Source organism: Sorex fumeus, unplaced genomic scaffold, assembly GCF_029834395.1.
Source record: "Sorex fumeus unplaced genomic scaffold, SorFum_2.1 ptg000051l, whole genome shotgun sequence".
Classification (NCBI taxonomy): domain Eukaryota; kingdom Metazoa; phylum Chordata; class Mammalia; order Eulipotyphla; family Soricidae; genus Sorex; species Sorex fumeus.
In genome coordinates, this window is record NW_026606108.1 from 13859620 (window position 1) to 13881955 (window position 22336).

Sequence of the window (22336 nt, forward strand, 5' to 3'; positions counted from 1 at the left end):
CATTTGTGAATTTGTTTTTAAAGAGTAGGACAGACTTCTACATGAAAACTATTTCAAACTCAGGGTATGTTCTATGCTCTGTGCTCTATGTTTATTTATACCCTATGTTTGAAGTTAATGACTGTTCAGTTACCCTTGGTTCACAAACTGTGATGTAGGACAGACAACCCAACCTAAGTGTGTCTCCTTTTTTTAGAATGGAAGTATCAAATACTTCCCTCAGAGTGTCTTAAGAGAGAAACTCAGCAATTCATTTGTGTGTCCCAGAAAATACTCAGTATAGTTGATTATGATGATAATTATGACTTAAAAGGTTTCTCAGTGGGAAGAAAGCTGAATATTGAAGATTGGGGTAGTGTGTGGAATTCTAGATGGCAAAACATCAGGTTTTTAATGCTAATCAGTCAACAAGTTTTGTAATATATATGTATGCCTACTCTATGCCAAACATCGTGCTAGATATTTTCTCAGTCAGAAATGTTCAGGTTTTAATAATTTACTACCAAATTAGCATAAATATAAGGTATAATTATCTACTAAATAAGCTTAAAAAAACATTTCTGGGTAGGGGATCCCGAGTTAACTATAGATCATCATTTTCTGAAGGAGTTAAAAAAATGTATTCCTTGCAACAACATTTAGTAATGAGTTTATTAAAGGAGAGCAAATGTCAGAGGGCGTGATGCTGAGAGGTCAGGATTGAAAACTAGCTGCAACATGTTAGCTCCCTTTTCCCTTAATATATGCAAGTTCTATGTACTTTTGAGCTGCAGTTCAACATTGGCTAGACCTGCTTTTATGACAGTTCATCGTTTTTCTAGTTATATTATAAAGTTCTACTTCTTTTATAATCCCAACAAAAACTTTTACAAAAATATGATGGTAAAAACATTACTTGTGGAGCTGAAGAGGTAGTGCAGCCAGTAGGGTGCTTGCCGTCCACATGGTGCTTGCCTTGCACCCAAGTTGGTTCCCAGAGTATGTCAGGAACAATCCCTGAACACAGAGCCAGAAGTAACCCCTGAGTATCTCCAGGTGTGGCCAGAAGAGAATTTTGTGATCTACATAACTTCTGGAGAACAAAGAGAAGTCACAGATGATGTAATAACAAACAATAATACCCAGTTAGGCAGTGCAGTGTATTTTTTTTCCAGTCCATGTTTGTGATTAGATGTAGGTAATTAATGGAATCTAAAAGTATAGCTTTTATTTTATTTTAAAAATATATAAAAATACTTTTATTCATTTTGCTTCTAAATATATCTAAGTATATCCAGAAGTGTGTATATAAATATATATATATGTATATATATATAGAGAGAGAGGAGGATACTCCAGTCCAGTCAAGAAAAATTGCAAAAGATACATAAAAATATTCCTGTGAATATCACAATGATCCTTATATATCTTTTCTTAGAAATCATAGTAAAGTACATTTTTTAAAAAAATGAAATTTATGACAAAGAACTTTAAAGTTTAAGAGTCGTTCACAGTAGCAAGGTATGATGAAAGACATGAGGAGTCTTCTGAGTCTTTCTCTTGTCCAAACTCACTGGAGTCCCATTCATCTTTCAGGCAGACCTTTGATGCTTATTGTCTGTTTGCTGGATGTTATTTGTAATCTCTTGTCTTCAGTTTTTACAATTTCAGGTATAACTTCTGCCTTGTCTGACCTATTGGGACAGGCATTTTTCCAGATTTTTTTTTTTTACAAAATTTGTTTGGAAATTTTTGTGTAAGGTCTAGGAGGAAAGTGCCCATCTTTGAAATGACACCAATACCCTTTGGAACGTTATCAACAGTATGACATAGCTTCATCAAAAGCTGACTGACTGCCATATAGTATGGAAAGCACCCTTGGTTTTTTAACTGATCCCAAATTGAAGACCTGATGCATCACTCTGGCAATGATAATGTCACCAGTCCATGTAATGACTAGGAGAGGGCATTGTCACTGTTGCTTTAGAATTACAAAAAGAATGGGCTCTTGAGTATGTAGCCATTGATTTGAGTATTTGAATGTTAACCTCTGTATTTTGACACTTCATTCTTAAAAATCCTGTCATAGACAGGATTATTTCTTTCTGAATAGTCATTCAGGTCACTTCCACTGTTTATGATGGGAAGCCAAGAACTGTCAACCCAAGAGATTCCCAGTAGATTATCTAGGATATCCACCACTGGCACATTTCCAAAAGCCTGAAGGTAGACCTTTGGTCCACACTAATTTGAATGTCACTTTAGTTGTAAAGGTTGAATGAACTGCACCACCAAATGGAGTTTATCTTGAATGCTGTTTTGTTTCAGCAGTTTTGCTGCTGCCCATGCTTATATTTCATTAAGGTATAGATTGATTATACTGACAGCTGTTTCTAAACTAGGAGCATTAATTCAATACCTTGTTTGACCTACTCGCAGACTTTCTCTGAAGCTAAAAAAAGGACTTTACTTTTGCATTGCTGAAAGAAAATCACTTCCTTTAGTCAAACCCTAAGAGGAATATTTCACATTACTTATAACTTGTCATTATTGCCTTATACTTATATTTTAAGTATAACTATTTTCTTTACATAGTAGCACTATAGCACTATAGTACTGTCCTCCCCTTGTTCATCGATTTGCTTGGGCGGGCCCAATACCGTCTCCAATGTGAGATTCGTTGTTACTGTGTTTGGCATATTGAATATGTCACAGGTAGTTTGCCAGGTTTTGCCGTTCGGGTGAGATACTCTCAGTAGCTTGTCGGGCTCTCCGAGAGGGGTGAAGGAATTGAACCCAGCTCGTCTGGGCCGGCTGCGGGCAAGGCAAATGCCGTACCACTGTGCTATCGCTCCAGCACAAGTCTCTTTACATAGTAACAAATGAATTTTTAAATGCTACGAAGTAAAATAAGAAGTAAGCAAAATTCCTTTCCTTTAGGAACAGGAGTGTATATTTATAAATTTTACCTTCTTTCATGTTAAATAAGTTTTGTGCTTATCTTAGAAAAATTCAAAAATAAAGATATAGAACTCAAAATTTAACTAAATTCTTCTAAGAGGTACAATTTGGGAGTTGGAGAGATAGTACAGGGGTTAAGGCCTTACCTTGCAGTTAGCCAACCCTGGTTTGAACTCCAGCATAACATATGGTTTCCGAGTACTGCAAGGAATTATCCCTGAGCAGAGAGAGTCAGGAGCAAGCCCTGAGCACCTCTGAGTGCTCAGGGCTTGCTTCTGAGCGCCAAGGTAAAGGTAAAGGTAAAGGCCCTCCCGTTGTTCGTCGATTTGCTCGAGCAGGCCCAGTAACGTCTCCATTGGAGACTTTGTTGTTACTGTGTTTGGCATATTGAATACGTCACGGGGAGCTTGCCAGGCTCTGCCGTGCGGGCGAGATACTCTCGGTAGCTTGCCGGGCTCTCCGAGAGGGGCGGAGGAATCGAACTCGGGTCGGCCATGTTGGCTGCGTGCAAGGCAAACGCCCTACCGCTGTGCTATCGCTCCAGCCCGAGATCAAAACAAAAAAGAAGGAAGAAAGAAAAAGAAATGTGAATGCACTTTTGCATTTTTGCATTCACATTTTGAAAGCTTGAAAAGAACAATTCATTTTTTTTTCTTTTTGGGTCACACCCAGCGATGCTCAGGGATTACTCCTGGCTCTGCACTCAAGAATTACCCTTGGCGGTGCTCGGGGGACCATATGGGAATCGAACCCAGGTCAGCTGCGTGCTAGGCAAATGCCCTACCTGCTGTGCTATTGCTCCAGCCCCTTAATTTTTATTGGTAATCAGTCCACACTTGATTTATTCATATATTGAATCACCATGAGATACACAGTTACAAAGCTGTTCACATGGTCGGGTTTCAGTCATACAGTGTTCCAACATCTATCCTTCCACTGGTGCACATTTCCCACCACCAATGTATGCAGTTTCCCTCCCACCACCCACCACCTCCAGCCTGCCTCTATCTCTATGGCATGCAATACAAACCTTGTAAAGTGCTGCAGTGCCTTATATATTGTGAATATTAACCCCTTATCTAATGGGTACCGGGTAAATAATTTTTCCCATTCAGTGGACTGTCTCTGTATCTTGGTCGCCATTTCTTTTGACTTGCAGAAGCTTCTTAATTTAATGTTGTGCCTTTTGTTTATCTTTGCTTCCACTTGCTTGGTCAATGGTGTTTCATCTTTAAAGATGCCTTTAGCTTCAGTGTCATGGAGTGCTTTGCCTACATGTCCCTCCATGTACCTTATGCTTTCAGGTCTGATATTGAGGTCTTCATTCTATTTTGATCTGACTTTTGTGCCTGGTGTCAGAGATGAGTTCACTATTGTTTTTCATACAGCTGTCCAGTTTTCTTAGCACCACTTGTTGAAGAGGGTTTCCTCGCTCCACTTCATATTTTTTGCTCCTCTATAAAATATTAAGTGTCCAAAAAATAATAATAAAATTTTTAAAAAAGTGTCCATATATTTGAGTGTCTTTGTCAGGATATTCAACTCTATTCTATTGGTCTGCAGGTCTGTCTTTATTCCAATACCATGCTTTTTAAAATACTACCACTTTGTAGTACAGTTTGAAGTTGGGGAAGGTGCTGCCTCCCATATTCTTTTCCCCAAGAATTGTTTTAGCTATTGATGGGGGAATATGAATCTCAGGAGTGTTTCATCTATTAGAAAAGAACAATTTTTAAAAGTATATATGTGATATCTTTTGCAATGTAGCTGCAATAATTCTAAAAGCAGTTATCAGAATTATTTAAAATAAACTCCATGCAACTGCTTTTCATTTCAATTTGTTGGCATTAAGATTATATTAGCATTTTGATAAGAGTTAAAATAATTTTATGTAAAAATGTCCTAACATGTAATATAAAGCTTGTATATTATTTTTAGGGAGGCTTCCTTCATACAAAGCATTCACTCGGCCCATTGAGCAATCTCCTTGACCTAACTTGTACATTAACTAATTAATAAGACTTTTTTTTTTCAGTACAAGGCTTTTGTAATGTACAACCAGCCTGAATGAACAGTCAACATCATTCTAAGAAGGTAGGCATATTGGGAAGAGTTAGCTGAAGAGCTGAACTCAAACCATAGTGCCTCTAGCATTAGCAATTTATGATTATTTTTCAGTGATTATCCACATGAAAGGAAACCACAGACCACATTTTGAAGTGCATGTTCATTCTCCTCAACCATTTTCACGAGGTGTGCTCTTCAAGATAGGTTGTAGCAGTGACGATGATATTATCCCAGCTGTCACTTTTGGAGTTAAGCTCTGGTAGTATGAAGCCTGTTACTGAAGCATTAGATTTTAGCCCTTTCATTCCATCAGGATTTCAGGAAGATGGGAGAAGAACCCTCAAAACAGATTACAGGCTTTTGCTTTAATTTGCTGAAAAGTTTGTGGGAATGCAAATATATCATGGGGTAAAATGGGTAACAATGGCCTTGTTGGGAAGGTTCACTGGGACAGCTACCAGTTTCTGGCCTAGAAAAGACTATGTCAGTTGTAGTAACAGGAAATTTTATTAACTTGGCGGGAACCATGACTAAACCTACTTGTGACAGCTGTCCCCAACCCCTATTACCCTCTCTGAAATGTTCAGTGAGGTTGTTTCACAGCCCAGTGACAATAAATATAAACAAGTATATGACGATAGTGGCAATCTTTCTTCAATTTCTTTCTTCTATTAGTGACTGATGTGTCCTGCATTCTTATTTTCCAATTCGGCATTCCATTCTAACTCTTCTCTATTCCCACCGCAGCACATACATACATGCCTTATGTATACATAGCAGGCACAGCTCCTTTGTGTAGCATCTAGCTAAAGTGAGGATAGCAAGATACGTATATGGCTTAAGAATAAACACCCCGGCTCCTGATCAAGCAAGCTGCTTAATGGCCATGATCCAAGAGTCAAGGAAAAACCTCAGAACCCAGCAGGTTTTGGCAGAAATCCCTCCAGATTTAATTGTCAAAATTTCGGAATCTCAAGATCGTGTGGCCACTACAGCAGCTGCACGACAATCGTGTGTTGTTCATGGCCAGCAGTGGAAAACAGGTTGTCCACTGTTGCGTTTTCAGCAGATCTGAGTTGTTGGGGTAAGATCCCGGGTAGTAGTGCTGGGTCTGGTGTTGAGGTATTGAGTGTGACCAAAGTGGAGAGAGAGAGTAATGTGGAAATTGTCTGCCCCACTGGTGGGGGGGAGGGGCGTAGGATGGGGGTCACTGGGGTCACTGTCCTCTCGTTGTTTATCAATTTGCTTGAGCGGGCCCAGTAACGTCTCCACTGTGAGACTTTTTGTTACTGTGTTTGGCATATCGAATACATCACAGGGAGCTTGCCAGGCTTTGCCATGCAGGCGCGATACTCTCAGTAGCTTGCTGGGCTCTCTAAGAGGAGTGAAGGAATCGAACTCGGGTCGGCCATGTTGGAAGGCAAATGCCCTACACACTGTGCTATCGCTCCAGCCAGGGATGGGGGTATACTGGGGTTTTTGGTGGTGGAGAATGGGCACTGGTGAAGGTACGGGTGTTTCATTGTATGAGCGAGACTTAAACCCGAAAGCTTTGTTACTGCTCTCGTGGTGATTCAATAAATAAAATTATAAAAAATGAAAAAAAGTGTTAGGCAATTCAATTAGCCTAATCAGTGACTGAATAAATAGCAGTACTCCTACATTAAAAACAAACAAACAAAACCTCAGTGGGGAATGGTATAGAAAACAGATATTATGTGACAGATTGACTTTAAATTTCTTCAATTGTTATTACTTACCAGACTATCTCTGGTATACCAGTAAAGCAGTACAGGAAATCACATAAAATCTGTGTTAAAAAGGGGCTGAAGAAATACTATACCAAGGATAAGGTGCTTGCCTCACATGAGGCCGATTCAGGTTCAGTCCCCAGCCTGCCATATGACCCCCAAGCCTCAGCATGTAACTATCCCTCAGTGCACAGCGAGGAGTAATCCCTGAACATCACAGGTGATGGCCTTAAAAAACAAACAAAACAATCTGGGTAAAAGAAAAATATAAAATCGAACAATGGTAATCTTTTAAATCTGGGATTTTTAGGAAAAAAGCTAAGATCATCCTTGTAGCTGATATTATATAAATCAAGTATACTTTTTTCCTAAGATGTTTTTGGCAAGATTGAAGCAATATTTCAATTTGTCTTCATTAGAAAAACAACCTGAAAATCCTCATCTTTTGATATCTGTAGTTGAGAAAGTTTGCTATATATCTTTCCTTTTTGTTGTAGAAACATTGGTTTACAAGAGTATAAATATTTCGGTTTTAGAGGCACAGTGTCACCATACCGTATTCAGGACCAGAGTATCCATATCTCTCTAGCAGTTGATAAGCCTTTCAGCTCTCTTCCTATTCTTTTCAGCAACTTCAGTTCTGTGGTCAGAATCTAAGGGGTTAGCTGTTTGTGGACATTGTCTTGTTCTTGCTTATTTTATATGCCGCATTGGAGTGACAATGTTCATTTATAGAAACTGCCTCATATAATCTTCCCAAGGTTCACATTGGAGGATGTCTTGCACAGAATAGAGAATTGAGAATTGGATTCCAATCTGAGACCAGAACTATCAAACTCCTGACTTCTCAACCAGTGCTCATTCTAGTTCGTAGTGCTGATTTTATGATTTCATAAAAATGATATCTATAATGGGTTCCTCTTCTTTTTTCTTGTTTTTTTTTTTGGTTCACACCCGGTGATGCTCAGGGGTTACTCCTGGAATACTCCTGGCCGTGCTTGGGGGACCATATTGGATGCCAGGTCGAAATCAGGTTGGCCACGTGCAAGGCAAACACCCTACCAGCTGTTCTATCTCTCCAGTCCACTAAAATGGGTTTCTAACAGCAGTGTTTGCTAGAAAGCTCATTAGCTAACTTTTAGTGTCATGTCTGAAACAGAAGTTCAAGACGATCAATTATCAGCTAGGACAGATCCTTAACAAATATGGGAATTGGTGGTAAAATTTGGAAGATGTTGCAGGCAATTGAGATTACAATGTGAAATGGTTTTTGCTATTTGAAAACTGCATTTATATCTAAGTTCTTGATTTCTGTTTTATGTTAGCCACGTTTCTACTTTATTCCAAGATAACAAATCTAATATGAAACTAAGGACCAGCAGGTGAGAAAAATCTTTGAAGTAGAGACAAATTAATAGCAAGGATGTTGAAGGAGCTCTTCCTCCCAGCTTTGCAGACCCATAGGAACTTGTTCCCACTTTGACCCTCACACAACTTGTAGAAAGTCTGTATGGATAGAGTGTTTTTCTACGGAAGATTATTTTCTTCGCATAGGACTGTCTGCTGGGGACCTCAGGGTAACCCTACATCTTCTCCCTTGACATGGAGGGGAAATCAGAGCCTATATTCACTCTCATTAGAAGCAGAAAGCCATTTATTAGCAGCTTGTTATGATCTGCATGAAGTTTGTAAATCTTACCTGCAAATCAGTTTTTGTTATCTCGGAAAGCAATCCTCTTTGTCAATAACCTTACAAAAACAGTTCTGAAACAACAATGGTAAACAAAAGAATGGAAAGTTGATTGGGAATAAATAGGAAAACTAAAGAGCATCTTTCTAAGGATGGAAGACCAGCATACAAAGATGTTTAAGAAAGGCAAGATGTAGGTGTTTAGTAATCATATTGAAACAGATTGACTCTTTTGTCCCTTTGACCTCTTGTTGAACACAGCCTAGCATGGAAACTACTGGTACTGTTTTTCTGCATCTGCTTTCACATCTGAGGTAACTGATACTATTAGGAATATTTTTTATCTGTGCATTGATTCAATAAGCATTACTTGGTGATAACTACCTGCCAAGCGATGTGTTCATCACGGGGTAGAAATGATTGATAGTCTTAAGCACACTAGATTTTAATGCATTAAGAATTACCTACCTGCTCCATGAAAGTTACGTTACATTTAAGTTAAACTTAAATTTACTGCATTGAAAAAATACCTACCAACACCATGAAAGTTACATTAAAGTTTCATAAAGCAGTCTATCCACTTTAAATTCTATAAGCACCTTAACGATGTTAATTTTAAATTTATCTTTGAAAGGGAGAGAGAGAGAGAGAGAGAGAGAGAGAGAGAGAGAGAGAGAGAGAACAAAAGTGCCTGTCATAGTGGCAGGTGGTGGGATGGGGGTGGGGCGGGGGGCGGGAGGGAAACTGGGACCATTGGTGGTGGGAAATGTACACTGGTGAAGGAACAGGGATGGGTGTTGGAACATTATATGACTGAAATCAAATCATGAACAACTTTGTAAATGTGTATATCACTGTGATTCAATTAAAAAGTAAATAATGGAAAAAATAGAGAATAATATATATCTTTGAGGCTGCAGGGAATACAGAAAATTTCTGATCTCACACTGTGAGATCAAATAACAGGATGCTGTTTGTTTTGTTTGAATTTAAATCTGTTATCAGAGAAAAAAGGAACTAGGGGCTGTACTTGTGTGACCATTGCTGACATGATGCAGTGAATGTTAGGTTCACATTTGTTATTAATTGTATCATTATTAGTGGTAGCCATATCATCATTCTCATTATTCTTTGAAAGATGACAAGAAGCCCTGTATTTTCTATCCACACCTAGATAGGGTAAAATAAGCATATTCCATCACACCTTACTTTTTTATCAGCTGTAGGCCCATCTCTGTTCTTTGTGTTGATAATAACAGCTATAATTAAAGAACTGGAGACTTCCCAAGCACAGGTGAAAGAGAACATTAAGAAATACACCAAAGTGCTGAAAGTAGGTAGAGGACCAAATGTGATGGCCTCTCATTATCTGTATTGTTAAGTGGGGAGGGGGGCTGAATTTGGGGAGAGGGAGGGATTCTGGGGACATTGGTGGTGAAAAATGTATGCTAGTGGAGGAATGGGTGTTCGATCATTGTATGACTGAAACTCAAAGATGAAAGCTTTTTAACTGTAGATCATGGTGATTCAATAATAAATAAATTCAATTCAATTAAAAAGAACTATACCAAGGCCATAGGTGCAGTGCATCACCAAACTAGCAATGACTGCAAATCAAGCTCATCTTTTTTATGGTTATGCTCTTGTTACTAGAAATACATGCAGATACATGATCTGTAATCAAATCTTTATACAGAGTTAGTTGAATGTGCTGAGAATAATTCACTAGACATAAACTAGAAACCTAAGGTGCCAGGAATTTGGGGAAGCATGTAAGAACTTGGTATTAATAACGTCTCTTCAAAGAACAACTCAGGGACAACTCAGGAAAGAGTTCACCCTGCAGAATGGACTTGTGACTGCTCAGCCTGCTAGTTTGAAAATCCACCAGTCGCAATATTTTCTGTGGTGATGCTTTGCATGCACAGCACACTGGCCCTAATTGAAATGCTGAGTAGTTTGTTTCTCCAAGGTTCAAACTCTTGATACAGCTTTTGAATATCAAATATCCAGAACAATACTGCCACACTGGCAGATGTGCAAATAAACATGTTATGCTGGGTTTCTGCCATGATACCAAGAACAGCTCATTGCAAAATCATCCTGAGCCCCAGATGGCATGAAATAAAATAGTTTTAAAATCTAGGTGACCTATTTTTCAAAACTATGATGATTATCTTGGAGGGAAATAATCCAGAAAAAAGGGAAAAGATGAAAATCAGGGAATTCTCTGGGACTCTATCAGAGGCATTATTCCTGGGTAAACATGACTGTGACTTAAAGAGAAAGTGCAAAATCTCTAAAGCATATTATGTGTTATTCAGTGTGCTTCTTTGTCAACTTGTGAAAACCTCTTCCAGGAGTTAGTTCCCTTTTGTTGTCAGTAGTAAGGGGTCTCTGCATAATTCATTGTACAAACCTGGATACTGTTAGTACACAGTGAATAGTAACACCAGAGAGTGGAATTTGTGAGGCAAATCTGTCTTGAGCAGACTGGAAGATTACCATTACTTTACTCAGAAACCAGAAATAATCTCAGCCCCCTGCCCCCTATACCAAAGGATCTCTTTTATTTTTGGTGACTTTTTGTTTTTTTGCTTTTTGGGTCACACCCGGCGATGCATAGGGGTAAAGGGCTCTGCACTCAGGAATTACTCCTCGTGGTGCTCAGGGGACCATATGGGATGCTGGAAATTGAACCCGGGTCAACTGAGTGCAAGGCAAATGCCCTATCCACTGTGCTATCGCTCCATCCCCATTTTGGTGACATCTTTTCCTAAAACTTCCAAGTAGTGTGTCGTTTTTTGTTTGTATGTTTTTTTAGACCAAGAAAGATCCTTGTGACCTCTCTGAATACTCTCGCCTTGTCCGATAAAAGTAGAACTAATAGGATTTCTGCATCACATATCTGTGCATTTGACCTGAGATGCTACCATCATTTCCTGCTAAACTTCCAGAGTCATGTCCATCCTGCCTCCCTTGCCCCCTCGTGAATCTCTCTGTTTACGTTCTCTGTTAACCTAAAGTGGTCTGAAGTCACTCAGGCTTAGCCTGCATTAAATATATATTTATATATATGTATATGTGTGTATATATAAGTACAATTGTTGGTGGGATATCACCCATACATTCATTTTCAGACCATTTATTGAGCATTTTTTGAGCTCAATAATTGAGCATTATTGAGTACATACCAGTAATAATGCCAGGATGGTGCATACATTGCTTTTGTTTGGTTGGTTTGGGGGCCACACCTGGCAGTGCTCAAAGCTTGCTCCCGGTTCTGCACTCAGGAATCACTCCTGATGGAGATTGGGAAACCATATAGTGTGCCAGGGATCAAATCCATGCCAGCTGCATGCAAGGCAAATGCCCTGTCCAGCCCCCTACATTGCTTTTATTTAGTCTCATTTTCACAGAGCTATTAGTTATAATTTGTATAATTTCATTGGAAAGAAAAAGGGGTTTGAAGATGTTAAACAACTTCTCATATCTCACAGGTAATAAAATGACCAATCCTACTTGAATCCAGACATAATGGACCTCTCGGTTTGCCTCCCTAACCCCGATACACACTCTGCTGCTTTCTCTTTAAGGGCAGATTCTTTTATTTTCTCTGTTTTGCTGGGAAAGTGTCTCAGAGTATAACAATTCACAAACAAGCCTTTTTATTTGACAGTGTCTGACCCTTCCGTGGCCTTTTGAAATTATAACACTTTAGAGACACGAAGCCTGGCAATTTTTATGTCCTTTATTTCCCCTCACTTCTATCCCCCAGCTTTTATTGATAACATTTGGGCTTTGTTCAGCTTCCAAAGTGATGTCTCAAAGATGTTTTCATTTTACCTTCATGAAAGTGAAGAGGCAGGCACATCAAGGATGGAATTATGTCTGTATATTTGACAGAGCAAGCATAGAAGGCTTAAGCGTATTGGTCTGGGTCATGCAGCAATGACTGAGAGATGTTGGAGGGATCTTAATTCGGGGACATCCTGACTTATGAGAAAGTGCAGCATTTATCCATTGCCGTATCTATGCAGTGATTAAAGAGGAAAAGAAAATTGATGATCCAGCTCCTTTCAAAACTCACCGTGGCCCCTCTTGTGAAGGCAGCTTGTAAATGAAATGAGAACCAGAAAATCTTCCTTGTGTTTCACCTCCTTTCTGTATAACCGACCAGAGTGTGAGTTTGAGCAGAGCCTCTTTAGAAGACTGATGTACTCAGAGATTTAGCAAATCACTGGTAAAGTGTTTTGGATGGATTTAGAGAGATGGTGCTTATAAAGCACTTCAACTCAATACCATCCACACATTTATGAGTAAACAACTCACTAAATTCTTTTCTTTTCATTGTTATAACTACATGGCCGACTCGAGTTCGATTCTTCCGCCCCTCTCGGAGAGCCCGGCAAGCTACCAAGAGTATCTCGCCCACACAGCAGAGCCTGGCAAGCTCCCCGTGACATATTCAATATTCGATATGCCAAACACAGTAACAACGAAGTCTCCAATAGAGACGTTACTGGGCCCGCTCGAGCAAATCGAACAACAAAAGACATAAGATACTTCTCTATAGCATCTTGTGTCATTATATGAAGAGGGTGTCAAAACATGATGATGACAAAAATAATGGAGTAGGAAAAGGTGCACCAGACATATTTACCTGGACCTTCATTTATGAACATATGATACATTATACAGTAAAGAAAACTACCTTGAATTTTAGGCATCCATAATAAGAATTGAGAATTGAGGTCTTGTGTCTTACATTGTCAGGACGTACCTCAATGTTTGGTAAATAGTGTTCAAAAATAAATTATGAATAAAAAGTTTGTTTAAGTAACTGCTTATTTGTCATTACAACATTTATATTGTGGTATGACTGCCATAGCGGGTAGGGCGTTTGCTTGTATGCGGCCGACCCGGGTTCTATTCTTCTCTCCGTCTCGGAGAGCATGGCAAGCTACTGAGACTATCTGCCACAGCAGAACCTGGCAAGCTCCTCATGGTGTATTCAATATGCCAAAAACAGTAACAACAAGTCTCATACTGGAGATGTTACTGGTGCCCGCTCGAGCAAACTGATGAATCAATGCGATGACAGTGCTATAGTGCTGTGCCTGCCAGAATTAAAGCTTCCAGTAAAGTACTTAGTGAAGTAAGTTATTCTTTATATAATAGCAGTTTCTGGGTAGTGAGTTAAATTTTATTGAAGCTCCTTTGTAAATGAGAAAATGTCATTTTGGGAAACACAGAAAAAATCATTAATTTACAATTACTGTATTTATTTATTTTGGACAAATTGGCAGGCTACCGAATGTAGCCTGCCCACATGGCAGAGTCTGGCAAACTCCCCGTGGTGTACCCAATATGCCAAATACCAGTAACAATGATGGGTCTCATTCTCCTAAAGAGCCTTGAATATAATCTCAGGGCTAGGATGAAGGAGACGTTACTGGGTCCTGCTCGAGGCAATCGACAAATAACAGGATGATTTGTGATTTGATTTGTGATTTGTGACTGTATTTATATTTTTTTCTCCCAAAATGCTTTCTCCCAAAATACTAACACTCTAATAATACTGACACTTCAATATAGTATACTTTTTTCTATAATACTATGAAGTGAGTTGCAGGGACAAAGATATGGGCACAACTAAAATGAAAGTTTTTTTTCTATTTTATTTAACTTTTTATAGTAGATAATTCTTTGAAATATTTAATGTGACATTGAGAGAGCAATAAATTGTCGTTACATTGTACTAAACATCAAATTTAACATCTTCAGCATTGATGATATTTTTTTCTTCTTTATTTCAGTTCGAATGAATTCGAAGTTAGACATATATGTCTAACATTGTTCTGTGTTGTTCTTCCATTAGCTATACCTGTATGGGCATGTAATTCACGAGTGTCAGATCAAAACTTCACTGTATGGTAAAAAAGTAAAGAATACTTTTCATCCTATGCTGTTACAAACTCACTGATGCAAATCCTTATAGATTTAGAAATTGGGGAGCTGGAGAAATCACAGAAACTAAGGCTCTTATCTTGCAGGCAATGTACCCCCCTTCAATTCCAGGCACTGAGTAGAATTCCCTGAATAGTGCAAGAAATGATCCCTGAACACAGAACCAGAAGTAAGCCCTAAGCACCCAGGGTGTGGCCCAAATCAGTGCCCCGCGCCCCCCAAAATTGAAATTTTGGAGGATCACAGGAGGAATTTTTGAATAGTAGTTATTTCTTACACAAGAAACCTCCAATGAGTAGGACAATTGGAACAAAGCAAAACAAAAGTGTAAGAATGGTGAAATGCAAGGGAGAAGGAGAGAGGGAGATAGCGAGGGAGAGACTAGGCAGGAAAATAAGAAGAGGGAGGTATGAGAAGGGAAAAGAAAGGAAGGGAAGGGAAGAAAGGGAGGGAGATAACCAAAAGAGCAGAGGGCAAACCTTAAATCTGTGATGGCAAGTTATAACAGCATTATTTATTTACGTATGCATTTTTAAATTTATTTTCTTTAATTTGTGAAGCAAATAATTGCATTGAAATAAAGATATTTAGAAAAGTGTGAGGGAAGGGCAGTGTGTGTGTGTGTGTGTGTGTGTGTGTGTGTGTGTGTGTTTTCAAGAGAGAACCTGGGCTTCTCCAGAGTGGAAAAGCAGAGAATGAATGGCTTTTGGGAAAAGGTCATACATAATTTCTTTGAATTTTCTTGGTCTGGAATTCTCTGCATACATAAAGTTAATCTGGGGGTGTTCTCAGAGGAAAGGCCTGGATTCCTGAGGAGAAGAGAGTAAAAACATAGAGGAAGTAGTAAGTGCTAACTGTAACTTATGTATTAACAGCATCCCTTTAAAAACATGCAGGTATTTATAACAACCATCAAGGTGAGATTTACAACCAGAAGCAAAATACTAAGATTTGTCATTTGCAGCAAAATTAAATAGGAAAAAAAAGCAGCAATTTGTTGATTTTTAAAATGTGATTAGAGATGGAGGATACTTTATAAATCTTTCAGTTTACTGGCATTAAAATAGTGCACCTTTTCGTACTTTTATGAGGTTCATAAGAAGTATTTATGAGGGACCAGAAAGATACTTGCCTTGTCTGCAGTCTCTTCAGATTACCTGGTTCAATCACTGGCACTGCATATGGTCTCCTGAGCACCGCCAGGAGTCACTCCAGAGCCCAGCTGGCAGGAATAACCCCTGAGTATCACCAGCTGTGACCGAAATCCCTGCCTCCCCGCCCCAAGAAAAAGAAAATGTATATTCTCAGGATAAATAGCACTGATCCAACTTATTTGTTTGTTTTGTAATGTTTCAAAGTACTTATCTCAGAAAACTTATCCCCAGGGTAAATTCTTCCCAAGAGATTCCAAAATCATATGTATTTCTCTTTCTCCCTGTTCTTAAGCTACATTTAGTCTGTGTAATTATAGAATCGTAGGCTGATATATTTGAATATGTGTAATTTATATATTCCCTTAAAGATTTTTCATTCTTAACAATGTTCAGTCATATGTGCCCAGATTTTTAATCACCTTTCTTCTCCAGAATCTTTTAGTTTCATTTCATTTTCCTGTAGATTTTTCTTTAGGGTGCTTTGTTAGGTGTATTAGGTGTCTGAACAATAGTATAGCCAGAATCAAATTCAGTCCTCTACACTCCCTATGGTCCTCTGGGGGTGTAGAGGATTTGACTGATCCTTGACTGCTGAGCCAGGAATAAGCCCTGAGCACCACCAGGTGTGACCAAAACAAAACCAAAACCAACATTCATCAAAAATGCCCTTCCCACCCCACCCCCCTTAATTAAGTGACATTTTCTCTGAAAACAGGACTTTAATTTGCTTTACCTTTACTTTCAGCATGTTGAATTTTACCATTCCACTGTCTTCTGCTTCTCACATTGCAGCTGAGAAGTCAGCTTGAAGTATAACTGCTGCTCTCTTATAAACCGATATTTTATTTTTTTATACCTTTTGGTTTGCTTTTAGGGCCATATCTGGCAGTGCTCAGGACTTCCTCCTGGCTCTGGACTCAGGGATCACTCCTGGAGGGCTCGGTGGACCAAAGGAGTGCTGTTGATTGAACCCCAGTGGGTCACATGCAAGGCAAATATCTTACCTGCTGCACTCTGGCTCCTCCCCCTTCTTTTTTTCTTTTTGGATATGATTTTTAAGACTTTGTCTTTGATTCTTATTTGTGCTGTTGGAGTTCTCAAATCTATGCATTGGCATGTTTCATTCCTTCTGGAAAAAAGTTAACTTAGCCATTATCTTTTTTGTTTGATTTTGGGGCCACACCCAGTAGTGCTCAGAGCTTACTCCTGACTCAGGGACTCAGGGATCACTCCTGACAGGTTTGGGGACCAAAATTGATGCTGGGAACCAAACTGCATGCAAGGCAAATGCTCTACCTGCTGACAATAGTTCTGGTCCTAGCCATTATCTTTTTAAACATCGGTTCTGTTCCATTGTATGGTATCCTTCTACAACTTTGCTGAGTATTTGCCAGTACCCTTTCATGGGGATTCTCTCTATCTTCTTTAAGGTGCACCATTTCCCATCTTTTTGTCTCTCTGAATTTTTGACCGAATTTTCATTCACTAATTCTCTCTTTTATTGCACTTGCCAATGAATTTATCTGTGCATTTATTAACTTGGGTTGTTTTTCTTTCCAATTTTATAATTTGTTTTTAGTTGTTTACCAGATCTACTTGTTAAGTTCTTAGGTTGCCTGTAAATCTTTTCAAGCTTGCTTTTTGTTTAATTGATAACTAAGCACATCTTGCTTCATAAGATTTTCTAGAACGGTCACCGTCCTCCCGGTCCTCCCGTTGTTCATTGATTTGCTCAAGCGGGCCCAGTAACAATGTGAGATTTGTTACTGTGTTTGGCATATGGAATACGTCACGGGAAGCTTGCCAGGTTCTGCCGTGCGGGCGAGATACTCTCGGTAGCTGGCCGGGCTCTCCGAGAGGGGCGGAGGAATCGAACTCGGGTCGGCCATGTTGGCTGCGTGCAAGGCAAACGTCCTACCCGCTGTGCTTTCGCTCCAGCCCAAGATTTTCTAGAAAATAACAATATATGAAGTCTTTGCTTTTCCTTTTGAGAATGACAACTCTTACACATTCTTTGCATGTATCTGGTCACTTTGGACTGTTAAGTGTGATATTTTAGTAATTGTTAGCATTAGACATTTCAGATCTCCAAATACATTTTCTTTTGATTTCCCCGAGCTCTTGTTGGTAATAGCAATCTGGAATTACCTTAATCTAAATTTGAGACTACTGTATCTTTTAGATCCCACAACCAGGATGCAGTTTTATGAATATTCATTTGCTTTTCCTTCCTATTTTTTTTCTTTTTGGGTCACTCCCAGGGCGATGCTCAGGGGTTCCTCCTGGCTCTGCACTCAGGAATTATTCCTGGCAGTGCTCTGGTGACCATATAGGATGCTGTGAATTGAACCGGGGTCGGCCGTGTGCAAGGCAAACACCCTACCCACTGTGCTATCGCTCCAGCCCCCCTATTTTCTTTTACATTCAACTTTCTGAGGCTTCAGGCCAAAACAGGAATAACTTACCTGAATTCCAGTATTTTTTTCCTCTAGTCCTATCTGTCTAAAAGGCTCAGTTTAGTCTTTTATCTCTCTATCCGGGGTCAGCAAATATCCACAGATAAAAAAAAAAGCCTTAAAGCTCTGTGTTTCTAGCTCTGGGATCTTACTGTCCCCAAATCATAACCTACTAATTATTAACAATTATTTTGCTCTTTGATACCTTATAAATTTGAGTTTCATATTATAGCCTTTAAATTGCTTTTATGTATTGGAGATTGGCAAAATAATCCAGTCTGACATTAATTCAGTAAAATTTTGACTGAACTTAATTTTTTCTAATATTACAGATGTTTATTTTAAAATGTCTCATAATAAATGAAACGTTTATGCTAATAAAGACTTACATTTGCAAAAAAAAGTTCCTAATTTGTAAGGTAAGGTAAAGGCCCTTACCTTACAAATTAGGAACTTTTTTTTTGCAAATGTAAGACAAATATTAAGCAGTTTTTTATTAGTATAATAAAAATGCTAATTCTACACTTCTTGAGGTAAAAACAGAGTAGCTGCACCATCCTCTCCTGGATAGAAATATCTTAAATGTAAAATACCAACACATCTAATTTATGCAATATATTATTAATATTCAGAACCTGGTTTATTTTTGGAGATTGCCAGTTTTGACAGTTTTTTTTTTTACTCTCACTTTTCTTCCTTCCTCCTACATACAGTTCAACATTGTTAGCCTGACTTGTTTTCTTTTTTTTTTACAGGAATCCTGCCTTACTAGCATTCATTGGATTTATGAGCTCAGCATAACAAAGAATATTTATTTCAGTCCTTAACATTCTTAGGCTTTTACTTGAGAAAGAGAATGGGAAGCATCTGTCTCTGAAACTGAAATGTGTCCCTTCCATTTTCACTTTTAAACATTTATTGGCATAGCCATTATTTCCATCAGAGAGGAAAGGGGTGCTAGCTGCTGTGTGGCTCTTGTGTCCAAATCAAGATGGATGAGAGCAACCAACTGAAACATCCAATTCCTATTTTAAAGTGCCTCCCTCCCCCACCACTAACAGATGTTGGCAAAGCAATTTTATAATGTGAGAAAACCACACAAAGAGATGACAAAGAAACCCTATCTCAGTATTAGTGAAAAGGCTACAACATTCGTTTCCCTGTCTGTTTATTTTTACCGTTGAAATCAATTTCTCATAATTTTAATTGAGATTATATGTAAAAAATGATCATTTTCAAATTGAAAACAAATGGGTATTTGTAAAATAATGAATAAAAGACACTAATGAAATTTCATCATATAACAGCTGTAGAAACTGAGACCTAGGGAGTATAAATTGCTCCATCACCAATAGAATGAACTGGAGCCCCTCCTTGGATGAGCCAAATCCAACAGAAAACATGATTGAAGGTGCAAATACAGTAATTTCTTGGTATAACCAGAAAATGTGACTTCTGCAGATGAGTGTTTGTACTGAATCCAAGAATGGGAGGAGTAATATTGTATATGGTCTGAGGGTTGATGTAAGTTGAGGACAGGAGACAGAACAGATTCTAGAATGCAATGCAGTATAGGAATTTTAGGATCTGAATTATGAAGACTCCTTGTTGAATGTTCTGATATAAAGACCAGTTGACTAAAATTACATAACTGGTAAAGATATTTTCATCGACACTGTAAGGTCTCTAATAAGAATTTGGTGTGTATCACACAAGGATGATTTACATACATTGTTTCAGTTAATCTTCTGAGTGACAGATGAGATTCACCATATTATCCAGCGAAAAGAAATTGACAGTTAACAAAATTAGGTTGCTGCTGGATCCGTAACTGTCTTTTAAAGCTGAGTCCACATTCACCAATATTGTGCCTTGTTTCCATGTTTGTTAACATTTTTTTTCACTGCTGGATTGAAAATTATGGAAATGAAATAAATCTATACCTTAATTCATGACTGAGATCTCACTTTAAAACATATTTCTCCATGCAAAATAATACTTGTTGATTCCAGTAATAAATGAGCAAATAACATTTTTGTCATCCGTCCTTTACAATTGACAATGTACTCTTTATTAGACAAGGAAACCACAGGATCAAGTTTGATTTGTACTTCCTTTAGATCATACATCACTATTTACTCCTTGGCATTAATAACCACATTTTCTTCTGCCGTCAACCCATATTCTCCGTGTCTCTATAAAAATTAAAATAAGCCAAATTATTCTTTGGGTTAGATCCATTAATGTCTCTACTCTTACAGAATGATGTCACTTGATATGTCTTTTTAATATTAGTGAATAATTTCAGAAAGGTAAATGAGCTAAAGGTTTGGGTTTTAAATAAGAAAGAGTACAAAGGTTTTCTATTCCTCTCTTTTCTGAAATATTCATTTGTTTTCTAGACATTGTACTACTTAAAATGCATCCCCATAACTGATTCTGAAATTTGCATCGATATAAAATAGTAATATCACCTTACATTTGCATAATGTAATTAAGTTTTCAGAGTTGTGTCTCCTCACATCTATCATTTTACTTTATGTTTCTCTTTCCCTTCAGCTATTGTGCATATTGGATTCATTGTGCCGTAGTAATATATGGCCGAATACCATTAAAACATTGGTATTGAGGGATGAAACTACAACTTCATCTGTATAGCACTATATAAAGTGCCTTCACATATATTATCTTAATGGATCTCAAAACAATCCTGAGAAGGAGATAAAGTGGGTATTATAATCTTTATTTTACAGACCAGGAAATGGAGCCATGGAAGTTAATTGACTTTCTTCTGAAGGTCATCCAGGTGACATGTGGCACAACCCAGACTATATTCTAGGATTTCTGCTTTAAAGTGCAATAAGGCATTTGCAAAGGATACTATGTTTTTCACATCTCCCTGGTTCTGCACTGCTTATACAATGCTTCCATTTTCTAAAACTTTTATTATTTAAAAAATTCTTTTTTTTTTGTTTACAATACTAAATCCAAACTATTTGTGTTTTGGTCTCTCATGGACTTAATTTGACACCACACCCATCACCAGTGTACCTGTCTTCCTTCCCCAAGAACCCCAGGCCCCCTCACTCCCTACCCCAACTCAATTGTGTAAGTCAACTTTTCATTATGTTGCTTTTGCTTTGGTATTTCATTTTGATTTTCTTGCTTATAGCTCACATTTATTTGCTGAAAGAAATTATGAAAATGTGTTTCTCTCTACACATAATTTCTATGCATAATTTCTGTTTTAGTTGTTTACCAGATTTTTTAAATTATAAAAGATTTAAAATTTGTAGGATCCTCTTAAAATATTTAAAATAAAATATCTGCAGTATTCCTTAGAAAATAACTAAAACAACCCTGTAATTATATGTATATATAAAAAATGTTAACCTGGTTTCTAAGGAAATTAAATGCTTGTACAATTTAATCCTGATTCATCTCTTAATTTAGCATTCCTTCAGGTTTTATTAAGCACTTCATATGCAGACCACTCTCTCAGGCACTGAAGGGTGCAAAAACTAGTGGAATGGCATTTATTTTTTTTATTTACTTGTAGAGTCTTCACAAGCAATTCTCAGCATGTCGCTATAATACTCAGCAGATCATGCAGGATATTCAGTGCTCTGCACTGCTGAGGCCACCAGGGCCACACACAGTGATGCTCAGGGGCTTCTACGGCTACACTCAAGAGTCTACCAGGGATCATGTGATGCAAGGGACCGAACTCCTGTCCTTGCACATGCGCAGAAGATAGATGAGGAATGCACGTTGATAAAGCACAGTACTCTATCTTTTTAAAAGTGTCAGCAGGAGAACAAAAGAAGGAAAGCTACAGTAGGTTTCACCTTCCATTTTCTTTCCATTGACTTCACAATGAGTTGTAGATCTGATTTCCTCAGTGGAACTGACCACATAAAATTTCTAATTGCATTTTAAAATTTTTTAAATAGATCAGTAGGCATGCACATAGTTATATAGAAATATTTATGTAGATTGGGGTGCAGATGTATAAAAATATTTATATGTGAAGCTGGACATATAGTAAGGCACTTGTCTCGCATGTAGCCTATCTGAATTAGATCCCCAGCACCACATGTAAGCACCATAAGCACCTGTGAGACTTGTCCCTGATAATAGAACCAGTTTAGTCCCTGAGAACTGACAATTATGGGAAGACAAAAAAAAACCCTATGTGTAACTATAGTTAAAGGGATATACATGATAACCTTTCAATATTTGTATTGCAAACCTCAGTGGTCAAAAGGACAGAGGGGTGTGTGTGTCTCTGTGTGTGTGTGTGTGTGT

The 22336-nt window shown here is 38.2% G+C and overlaps 1 protein-coding gene and 1 pseudogene across 2 annotated transcripts in view; one reads left to right on the plus strand and one right to left on the minus strand.

Moving 5' to 3' along the window:
• Positions 1-22336, plus strand: part of JAKMIP2 (janus kinase and microtubule interacting protein 2) — a 172614-nt gene that overhangs the window by 49575 nt on the left and 100703 nt on the right. The window lies entirely within an intron of this gene.
• Positions 1639-5184, minus strand: LOC130033040 (mediator of RNA polymerase II transcription subunit 6-like; annotated as a pseudogene).